Raw genomic sequence first — 12,751 nt, forward strand, 5'->3', positions numbered from 1 at the left:
TGTGTCATCGACGTCTTTTCCAAATTTGCCTGGGTCGTGCCCTTGACTTCCAAATCGAGCAGCGAGTTAGTGCGAGCCCTGCAACGGGTGTTGAAACAAAGCGGCCGTCGCCCTCTTCGATGGCAAACGGACAAAGGCACCGAATTTCTGAACCAAGCTTTCCAAAAAGAATTAAAGAAACGTGACATTCATTTTTTTACCACCGAGAATCCCGAAACCAAAGCCAGCATCGTGGAACGTTTTCAACGCACTTTGAAAGAACGCATGTGGAAATATTTTACGCATCACCACACTCTGAAGTACATCGACATCTTACCGCACCTGGTGCAAGCGTACAACCAATCTTACCATCGAAGCATCGGACGTGCCCCGCAAGACGTGACTCCCGACAACGAAGTGCTGGTGTTTGAGCGTCTGTTCGGTACGTCCCCGACGAGGGCTGTCCCCAAGAAAAGTGGAGAGTTGACCGTAGGAGATTGGGTGCGCATTGGCAAAACCAAACGCACTTTTGACAAAGGTTACTTACCTAACTGGACGACCGAACTGTTTCGCGTCACTGGACGAGTACATGGCCGTCATCCTACCGTCTATAAATTGGAAGACATGAACGGAGAAGTGCTCAAAGGAACGTTTTATTTGCCCGAGTTACAACGTGTCACCAAAAAAGAAGACGACGTGTACGACATCGAAAGCATTCTCGAACGCAGAACCCGTAAAGTGGGCAAACGACGTGTCAAAGAAGTCAAAGTACGTTGGAAAGGATATCCACCCAGTTTCGATTCTTGGATCGACGCTTCGCAAGTCATCGACTATAAAAAGAAGAAGTGACCATCATGCCCTTTCACACAGCAGCAGATGCAGCTACGTCGACCACTCCTTCTTCCCCTAGTTCTTCTGTGCAAGATTTACAAAAACAACCCTTGTGGGTGTGGTGTGGAGAACGTGTGCCTAAAACACAAATCGTCTTTTTCTGCCAAATCTTCGTGGTGTATTGTGTCATCGGGGCAGCCATCGCCAATTTGAGTTTGCAACAAGGAGACAAACAATTGTGGACCATTTTATTCAGCAGTTGCATCGGTTACCTGCTTCCCAATCCCTCCCTGAAATTCTCCTCGAACGGGAACGTTGTGTCAAGTGCCAGTGTCAGTGCCAGTCACCACTCCAACAACCACAACCAGAACCCCATTTTGGGCGGAGACACGCCTCTGACATCCAGTAATATCCCCTCGGACAGCCACAGAACTCTGGAATTATGAGTCACGAAAACCAATTTTACTTAACCTTACCCAGTGACAGTTCCATGGAGGTGTTTCCCAACAACACGTTGTGCTGTTACACAGCCAAATTACCTCAAGCCATCCCCTTAGATCACGAAGCCCATTGGGAAGTGGCTTTAGTGGAAATGATTCACCCAACCCAAGTCCACAATATCACTGCCCAGCAAAATTGGTTTAAGGTGGAAGTTCATGACAAACAATTGCAAGATGAGTTGGATAAAATTGGCACATATACCAATAAAACCTCTGATGACAGAACTAAAACGACCACCTACAACTTGTTCATTCTCCCAGGCTATTATTTCAGTGGTCATCATTTGGTCAGCGCCATAGCCTCCAGGTTTAATGGCGTGTTCCATAAAGCTTTGAGTAATGTCCAAAAAAGTGTCACCCTGGAATACCACAAAATAGCTCGTCGCTTTCTGATGAAATTTTCTGAGGGGTCCAAAAAATTCATGTCTTTCTTATTTTGTCCTGAATTGTTTGACATATTGGGCGGTGACGCGGAGCTGAGGAAGACAGGAGAACAAAAAAAAAAGCCCCGAATTACCAATCATTCATGACAACGACTCTTTTGCCAGGTATTTTCGTTTCCCGGTAGAACTGAACCAAGGACTGAATTTGATCTTTGTGTATTCCGATGTGGTGGAGTACAACGTGGTGGGACACACCTCCGTGCCGTTACTGCGTGTCATTCCTTTCAAAGTGGATTCTGCCACAAACGCTGACGAGGAAGGTGGAAACACTTACCACGTTCACCGCGAATTTGTCCATCCTCACTATTTACCCGTCAGCAAGTCGTATTTGGACACGGTCAACATTACTGTAAAAGGAGATTTGGGACAAAATATTCCATTCACCAAAGGAAAAGTCACGGTGAAACTCCATTTTCGAAAACGGTTCTCTCACGACTCGTAAGCAAGTCATGTATCCAGTGTACCAAGGGGTGGCTCGACAGCGAGGACACGGTTTAGGAGACATGTTAAAATCGGCCTTTCGTTCGGTGGCCCCAGTGTTGAAACCGATGGTGACACGCGGATTGCACGCCTTGAAAGATGCGGCACTGACGCAAGGCAAAGAATTTCTCCAAAATGTCATCATCGACAAACAAAACCCTAAAGAAGCCTTCATGAGGGCAGGCAAAAAAGTCTTGCTGCAAACAGGCAAAGACCTTTTGGGCCGACGCGAAACACCTATAAATGCCCTGCACGCTACCGAGTCAGGCATTCAGCAAGGACAAGGCAGAAAGAGACGACGAAGAAAACACCCTTTCACCAGACTTCAAGCTAGAAAGGCCAAGAAAAGAAGAACCGTTCGAGACTTAGACGTTTTCGATTATTGAGGAAGAACAAAAAAATGATGCACCGAGAGTCTTGTGCTTGTTCCAAGACGGAACTGGATATGTTTGCCATGCCCCCCACCATGATGACGATGCAAGAATCCCAGTGGGTGGAATTTCACCCGGTCTCCTCATTGACCGATTCCGCTCCCATCGAGTTTGAAATCAAAGGACAGCCCGAAGATTACATCGATCTGAATAGCAGTTACCTATACTTAAAAGTGAAAGTGTTCGAACCACCCAACGCTGACCTAGCCGATGATGATGTAGTAGCTCCCGTCAATAATTTCATGCATTCCTTGTTCAGTGAAGTGGACTTGTACTTGAATAACAAACTGGTCAGCAGCAGCATGGATACTTACCCTTATCGAGCCTACCTGGAAAATCTCTTGACGTACGGAAAAGAAGCCAAGAACACTCATCTGGATGCTTGCGTGGTATGGAAACCTGACCAAGCGACTAGGTTCAGCAGCATTACAGTTGCTGGGGATGCTCAAAACACAACGGGATTTGTAGAACGACGAAAGAAAATTCGTCTAAGTCGTAGTTTAGAACTGATGGATCGCTTGCATTTGGACATGTGGTTACAAGAAAAGTATTTGCTAAACGGGGTGGATATCCGCTTGAGACTGAATCGTAGCAGTGCCGCTTTCCATTTGATGGCTGCAGAAAATTCCCCTTACAAAACCAAAATCGAAGAAGCCAGACTCTACGTGGGTCGCGTAGAAGTGTTACCTAAAGTAGGTAACGACATCAGTCAGACATTGAGCAGAACGACCGCCAAGTATCCGATCCGACGCGTGGAAGTGAAAACCTTCACCATTCCTGCTGGACAGCGATCCATGATCGAAGATCATCTGTTCCAAGGACAGTTACCCAAACGTTTGATTGTTGGTATCGTCAAGAATTCAGCCTTCAACGGAGCCTACCACGAAAATCCTTTCGACTTTCATCATTACAATGTGTCCAAGATCGAAGTCAGTCGCGATGGCAAGACCTTGTGTACCCGACCCTTTGAGCCTAACTTTGGTGTCGCGAAGAATTATTTGAGATCGTACTTGTCCCTGTACGAAGCTACCGGACAGTTAGGAACCAACACCAGTCATGGTATTTCGTACGACGATTATGAAGGAGGCTACGCTTTGTGGGCTTTCGATTTCACTCCAGACCAAGGCAGCGACGAGGGACATTTCCACCCTATAAAATCTGGCCAGATTCGTGTGGAAATTCAGTTTGCAGAAGCTTTACGCGCAGAAAACACAGTGAACGTCATCCTGTATGCAGAATTCGACAATACCATAGAAATCAACAGTTTGAGAGAAGTCATTCTAGATTATTAGAAGCCATGGAAGACTGTTATCCCTCTTTACCTAGTGGAGAAACTTTGGACATGAAATGTAAGGAGACTGTGGAAGAAGAAGTGATCATGATGAAGTCGAGATGGCCAGAACAAGAAGCCCATTTAGTCTCCTGTTTTGCCAAACACTTGGTCGACAAAATGACGGAATTGATCAAGAAAAATTGCTATGGATGTCAAAACGATCATCCCAGTCAAATTCAACACGATAAATGCCTAATGTTGAGTCAAGAAGAAAAATTGGACGAGTATCTGGACGAAGCTTGGAGTCTCATCTCGAACAAAGACGTGTTGCACCAGTGGTATAAAGACTTGCGTGAACATTCTTGTCCACCATTAACCACTCAAGAGATCCATCGTATCGAAGCTCTCCTGAATCAGAGTGAGGAAACAGAACGAATAACCGTTTATTCGTCAGACATTTTCAAGCAAAAAGTCAGGATCGAATTGACGACTTATTATTACGTTTGAAGAAGAAAAAAACCACACAAATGGATACCTGGGAACTTTATTACCTTTTGAACCACAGTTCGTATACGGCTTCTTGGAATCCTGTCGTCTGTGCTAAAGATGAACTCCCTCATCGCAAACCTAAAGACCATCAAGCTTACGTGATCAACACGGACGACAGTCATCTCCCAGGAACCCACTGGGTAGCCGTCTACTTTCCTCAAGAAGGCTGTGTGGAATATTTCGATTCGTACGGATTGCCCCCTTTGGAAGACGATATCATCGACTTTATGAGAAGAAATGCTCAAACCACCCGATTCAATAACGTGAAATTACAAGGCACAGATTCCTTGGTGTGTGGACAGTACTGTGTGTATTTTCTGCATCATCGCAGCCTGGGCTATTCCTTAGAACATTTAGTGACTCATTTTGATCCTCGTTCTTCTGCTAGAAACGATGTGAAAGTAGATCGATGGTTTTGTGACCATTATGCTTATCTTTTGTCTCAAGCTAGGAAACGTAGTGTCCATCAATGGCCTAATGATTTCCAACAGTGGAAATCACAATTTCATTCACAACGTTGTCAGCCTTGTTCAAAGTAGATTGTATTTGAAGAAAAAAATTATTGTGATTTGAAAAAAATTGTTTGATGTTATAGTGTTGGATTATTGTTAAAAATGTTAGAGTTGTTGTTTAGTGTTAAGTGATTTTTGAATAAAAAATGTTGTGTTTTGAAAAAAATGCCTTTGTCTTTTGTTTAGCTATAAGAATGTTGGATTGATGCTCTTTCATTTCTTACTATCCCTCTCATGACACTCACTGAACGTTGCGGCTCGAAAACCGTGTGGGGGATGTTTTCCTTCACGTCCGCGCTTTAACTTTAAGAACCGGGGTTGTTTCCAGTCTAACCATCCATTGTCGACTCATCCTTCTACGAAGATGTGCTCCAAACTAGCTAAGCTCAACGAAGCCTACGTGAATCTGCATAGGGTCAGACACAGTCTGATACCGAAGCCAGAAGAAATAGAGAATGTGAGAATGTTAAAAATCACTGAAGACCTGATAGAAGAGCTCTTCAGAGAAGAAATGAACAGGGAAAAAGAAGAATGGACAGAGAAGTACAGACTTCAGAGACAGCAGCAACAGCAGCAGCAACAGCAGCAACCTGAAGCTGACAGAGGCTTTGTCGATTGTCGTATCGACACCAAAGAATTCTTCTTCTCTTTCCGAAGAAGCAGACCTATCGCCAGAAAGTCTATCCTCAGAGGACATCGCATTCTTAGAAACTAAAAAAGAATGCCATAACAAAACAAAAAACAGCCCTTTTCAGGGCTACCCAATACTCTAGAAAAGAAATAACCATCAATTTGCCAATGTGTGTAGATAGAGTAGTGTGAAAATAAACACTAACTCTTTTTCAAAAAAATGTGAGGGTATGTGTTTGTGTGTTTGTGTGTTTGTGTGATTGTGTTTGTAAGTGATAAAGTAGGTTGGTGTGGATAGTAGATTAAAATGATGTTTGTTTTTTTTGGTGTTTGAGGTGTATATTTGGGGTTAGATTGGATTGCCTTGCGTATGTGGATAGTCTATTGAAGTGATGGGTAACGTAAAAAAGTGAGTGAGTGTTTCTTTTAGGTCCGCGCGTTGATTTTGGTCATGATCTAGGTAAGATCAATTTTATGTTATTAGGGGATGTTTTCCATCACGTCCGCGCTTTCACTATAAATTGAAACTCGTTCGGCAGTCCAGCTACCCTTGTTGATTGATCAACACCAAAAATGAACACGAGACTGGAGAAACTGTTGGAGCTTCATGTGCCTCTGGAATATGCCAGGCGCATATTAAATGAACTGGCCGCGGAAGCCATTGTCGAGGAGGGAAGAATAAGAGAGGAGGAAAGAAGAAACAAAGAAGAGGAGGAGAGAAGATATAAAGAAGAAGAGGAAAGAAGATACAAAGAGGAGGAGAGAAGATACAAAGAAGAGGAGAAGGAAAAGGAGAGAAGAAAAAATTTCAGAATCCCAGAGAGCGAAAATTGGGATTCTGAAGCGACATATCCTGCCTCTGCTCTCTCCCCCCAAAAGGTAAAAAGTAACTGGGGGATAAGATGTGTATGTGGCGCCAGGCCTGGAAGGTGCCACCATTAACCAGGTGTCCATGAAGTTCCAAACAAAACAGCCCTTTTCAGGGCTACCCAATACTCTAGAAAAGAAATAACGATCGATTTGCCAATGTGTGTAGGTAGAGTAGTGTGAATATAAACACTAACTCTTTTTTAATGTGTGAGGGTATGTGTTGGTGTGTTAGTGTTTATAAGAGCTCAGGTATGTTTGTGTGAATAGTAGATTATGGGTTTATTAATTGTTTCTTAGCGTATGTGGAGAGTATAGTTGGGGTTATATTATATGAAATGAAAAAGTAGGGGAATGTTTTCCTTCACGTCCGCGCGTTGTTCGGTCATGATCTAGGTAAGATCAATTTTATGTTTTTAGGGGATGTTTTCCTTCACGTACGCGCTTTCAGTATAAAACTAACAGTGTTGGCCATTGGAACCCATTCTACGGAATAAGCAAACAAGAAGATGCCAGCAGCTTCAGCTTTATACAACGATCTTATGGGAAGTTGGTATTGGATGGTAGATGGATTGAGTGTAGTAGAAAGGGTTGAACAGGAATGGAGGTATGCAGTGACAAAAGACTTCGTCTCAAGACAAGTAACCAGCCTCCACTTATCCGTAAATATTGTAAAAGAAATGATAGAGGATGAGGAGAAGAGAATCAGAGGTTTAATTAACCCACCGTATGTCAAAGTGGGTAAGTTAAAAGAAGCGATAGATCATGTGACAAGTGCAAGGTGCTTTCTAGAAGACATTGTAGAATGGACAGATTGGTGTTTCGCGAAGTGGGGGTTAGAAAAACTTAAGAAAGCTGAAGAACTAATGAGGAATGTGCTGACCGAAGAGGTCAAGAAGATCAAAGAAAAGTGGTCAAAGGAAAGAAAAGAAGAAGAAAATAGAAAAAAAAGGGATGAATTCGAAAAACTGAACACAAACTGGATGAAAATCCAAGAGAAGTTCCGGGCCATGGGCCACCCGGACTGGTTGCCGGAAACAGAAAAGAAAAAGAAGAAAGGAATGATGGACAAAATAAGAGGATGGTGGAAGAAGTTAAGAAGTTAAAAGAAGAAGAAGACGAAAAAACCCAAAGGCCCTTTTCAGGGCCAGCCATATTTCTCGAAAAGAGATAGCCTTTCAATTGCCTACCCGTTTTTTTTTTTTTTTTTTTTTTAAATTTAAAAAAAAAATCCCATGTTAAATTCCCCTTGTACTTATATGTTCCCACGATTTATTCCCATGTTAAATTCCCCTTGTACGTATATGTTCCCACGATTTATTCCCATGTTAAATTCCCCTTGTACGTATATGTTCCCACGATTTATTCCCATGTTAAATTCCCCTTGAACGTATATGTTCCCACGATTTTTCGCCATGTTAAATTTCCATTGTACGTATATGTTCCCAAGGGGGTCTGTAATGCTAATTTCCATTGTACGTATACTATCCCTATTCACTACTCATGGATCAGTAGTAATATAAAGGAAACTTGATGAACCCTGCCGTTTCTTCAGTTTCATAAAAGGTATTTTCTAGACGTGGATTACAGTTAAATTTTACATGGATTGGGGATTACTATTAATATGCAATACAACATAAGATTGTCATAATTTCATAGATTTACTGTGAAGATCTTGATTACATTGATGAATTTAATTTTGAAATTTGTCATTAAATGTGTTGCTGTTACATATTTTTTTCTGATTTTCTTTTTTTATATACATATTACTGGCATTGGCTGCTTTAATCATTTGCCATGATAATATGATACTATATTTAGATCGCTCCCCATCATACTAAAAGTCTTGCAGGTCATGTATGCACAATTACTGATCTTTAATTAAGTATAAAATGCTGTTTTAAAATTTAATACTCATTTTGTTTAATCAAAGTCTTCTCAGTCCTGATAATTGAATTCTCTGCACATTAACTGTCATCAAGAAACGTCCAGATGAAAATTATCAATTGCAATGGACTTTTACAATTATGGCCAGGTATTAAAAATTGGCTCAGGAAAAGAGCACAAGTCTAATCATTACACTATAGGGTAGTATGCATTTATCAACATGCATAACTTTCATCATGACTTAAGCTGTGATCCAGTACAATCCGAATTGCACATTCAATCTGGATTGTACTGGATTACAGCTTTATGCAGGCTGATAAATCAGTGTCACACCTGTAATGATACTGACTGGCTGTTTTGGGGTTGATATCGCCAATTTATGTAAACCTGCAAAAATCAACAGACACTTTTGTTAGCACACATTGGTGTCCATTTTGTGCACTTACCAGTATTTCTTGTGGCTGTTGAGCTACTATTGGCTGAAGGGTTCTATTGGCGATATGCACATAATATTTATGGCTCAAATCCTATATTTGGCAACTTGTAAATCGACATGGAATAGCACGCCTCTCTGTCCAGTGATCATTTTGAATTTTGCTTTGATATGGCTATTACGTAATGCCGGTAAGTGTATAAACTGTATACAGGCGAGTTACAGAAAGATTTGCATGCAGCACATATTGTTCATCAGTATCAACACAGATTTGGGAGTTGATTTATTGGGCTAACCTTGATGTTGATCTCGTTAAGAAATGTTGCTATAACTTAGCATTAAATTATTGCCATACGTACATCTCAGGGTATCTAAATAATGACCTACCAAAGGAATTTTTATGTATGAGGATCCAAATAAAGTAAATAATTGCCATTTAATGGTATGTATACTAAAATTCTATAAAAAATGACAGCCATTACTGAAATGATCAGTGTTGAACGCCTACATGACCGATATGAATTTTGCTATGGAGGTCACCTTGAAAAAACCCACTTTGGCAGTCCCATTACTGAAAATGAAAATCATTCACCATGATTAATTGACCTCTTGATGACTGCTGGTACAATAGGATAAAAAGTGAGCAAGTAAAGTGAAACTTTTTGGGTTTACTAGGCACTGACATGGTAATAAGACATACTGTTCCACATCCATGTATAATGCACTACAAAAATGCAGATTTTATATAGACTGGATTAGGGGTATTTGGAAATCTATACCATTTATGTTTTATCTCCAAATACTTGCAATACGGCGTCCACTCGGATATGGGAGGTCGTGGGTTCGAACCCCTGGTGAGTCGTACCAATGGCTTATAAAAATGGTACTAATAGCTGCCTCACTAGGTGGTCAGCAATAAGAAGTTAGTGTTAGGACTGGTCGGCCTCGTGTCAGGATAATGTGACTGGGTGGGACATGATGATACATGTCTGCGGCATGATGCCCCAGTGCTAGCAATATGATTGAGCAATTGTTAAAGCTACATTAAAAATCCAAAGCACAAAATCACACTTGTCATACATGTGTAGTATAAATGTTTTGGCAGCTGCTGTAGAGTTTGAGGTTACACTTATAAACAGAAGTGTTTCGAATGTTTCACATGATTTTTCTCACAATCGGATTTATCATGTTGGTATGTCAGATTGGACAGTTTGGGATGAAGCACGAGCTGATGTCAGGCAACAATGGACACGTGTAGTGTTTTACAAAATTCAAAACATAATTAAGATTGAAACAATATAATAATCAACAGAGTTACCGCTAGTTACATTTATTCAGTTATTAACCCTTTCAGCACCGCACTAAAGCAGTCCAGGAACAATAACCCCTGCTTTACACTGCAGACCTGTAATCTTGTCTCACATACTGTTTAGTTTTGAGAATATATTCTCCGATTGGTCATTGTTGGGGGTTCTCCATTATAGTAAATATTTACTTTACAGTATGAATAATTTGCATGCCATTTGGACACATTTGGACTTAAATTAGGTTCTTAACAAGAAAGAGTTTTCAATCTGTAAATATAAATCTTTGAAATCAACTAATTACACATAAAATGGTGGAATTATCGGATGATTAGTCAGAATTATCTGTGGATGAAAATTTTGGAAATTTTAATTTTGTAAATATAAATAAAAAAGAGAAAAATGTTTACAACAGGATATGTTGGCTATAATGATGACAATGAGGAGTTTGATGACATTGAATTCACTGGTGTGTATGAGACACCAGAAGTTTGTCAATGGACGAAATCGATATATAATATTCACATATTTTCAAATGACCAACATGAGTAAATCATAGATCTAGAATACCTCTTGAATATTTTGTGCAATTTTATAGTGACTGCATATTTCGAAAATAGCAAGATTTACAAATGCAAATTCACACCTGTAGCATTGGATTGATCCCAATCAACACAAAGATACTTGGGACTAATATCACGTTATCGAAAATAAATCTGGAAGTTATGAAATTTGGCAGGAATGAACTGTATTGGTAGAAAGGTGATAAATTCTGGTTTGTTGGATCCAATTTCTGAGAAATTGTATCACGTAACAGGTTTGTACAGGTAAAACACTGCCTACCTTTCAGTGATGACACAGGTGAAACTCTTCAAGATGATAGATCGCACAAAAAAAGGTTTATATTAGATCACTGTCATCACCAAGCTAAGTCAAAATATGTTCCAAGCAGAGAAATATCAGTGGATGAAGCGATAGCACCATTTTAAGGTAGACATGGAATCAAACAATACATGAAAGTCCAACCTGTCACGTTTATCATCAAGTTGTGGGTGGTTGCAGATGCATTATCAATATATTGCTACAGTTTTGAAGTTTACCTTGGGGAAAATGGAACTGTTGTGAACATAAATCTAGGTTTGGCAGCTTTAGTTATTGAACAAACAAGAAATTTGCAAATCAAAGGCTATGTCTTTAACACCGTCAATATTTACACCAGTCCTTTCTTAATAGATTTACCTGTATCAAGTAGATACTTACCTTGGTGGCACAGTTTGTACAAATCGAAAGGGATACCTGAAGGGCTTAGTCTTGTGAAATTCAGGTGCAATACACCTGGTCAGAGGATCATCACAGTGGATTGCATGTGGTCACAGCTTACATCTTATTGGAAGGGCGACATAATTCGTAACCACCTGTTTTCATTCCATGACCTGGCCATACTGGAGAAACAAAGATGGGACTCAGAATGAGCTTCAAGCAACATGGGAGGAGTAGATAAGCTGGAGCAAAATACTGTGACAATTGTCCAAGAAGTCCATGCAGTGGTATAGAAAAGTTGAAACAAAGTTGTGGGAGCAGTCACACTGCAATGCCTAGGTCATTGATTGGATTACCATTAATAATAATCTTCCTAATAAATGGAAATGGGACTTGCTATCATTTCATATTTTTGTTGCATATGCTCATATTAGAACATTGAGGTCCAAACATTATTTCAAGCAACAAGAAGTCAAAGCAGCAATAACAGTAGACTCCATGATAAAGGTCATTGATGAACAAGAGCAGGTGGATCAGACAGGTTGTGTATTGTTGTGTGTAACAGGAAATATCGTGATTGTTTGGCAAACCACACTAGTACCTCTTTGAGGGATAACCCTTACGAAAGGACCAAAACGACACGGGCTTAATATGGTGCAAACAAAGTCAAAATTTGCTATAATTCACATTTATTTTCATCAAAATGAACAAAAAAACCTCGTGTACCTCGGTTTTTAGACAATTATAGTAATATTATTACTTACCTGTGGATTTGCCTGAGGTATGAGATAACATTACATTTATTCAAGCCATAATTTTGTAATAGCACCATACTGGAAGAAAAACATACTATATATTACTCTTTACACACATTTTTAAACTCTATTGAGAATACGGTGACATTTACCTTGACCTTACCTTTTCATTTACCTGTATAATCACATGTGGGAGACTAAACATGTTTATGAGCATATTTTCAGAGACCTTGTCTTTACAGTGGTATAAAATGTGTATACCTATTTAAAAAAATGAAATTTTTACAAGCCATTGAAAATGTTTATCTTACATTTATTAAACATTTTGAAAGTTTGTTACTGCTGAATAGATGTATTTCCAATGTAGTTACTTGATAGTGAAAGACTTAAGCTGTACTGCACAAACTGTATTTGATTTCATTTAGCAGGGATTGAAAACTTGTGCTTGTGTACATGACGGTCATGTTTCTTCTCAGACCTCTGTATAAATCATTTCAATTTCATTGAACAAAGTGTGTCATAAAGAAACAATTATTAACTTTCACAAAATCCAGGCATAACAATGGAGAAATAATTAAGCAATGAATAGCATCACTAGCATTTTATTCCTTGTAGTT

The sequence above is a fragment of the Sinohyriopsis cumingii genome, chromosome 6 (assembly GCF_028554795.1).
Source record: "Sinohyriopsis cumingii isolate HCF-2022 chromosome 6, ASM2855479v2, whole genome shotgun sequence".
Lineage (NCBI taxonomy): Eukaryota > Metazoa > Mollusca > Bivalvia > Unionida > Unionidae > Sinohyriopsis > Sinohyriopsis cumingii.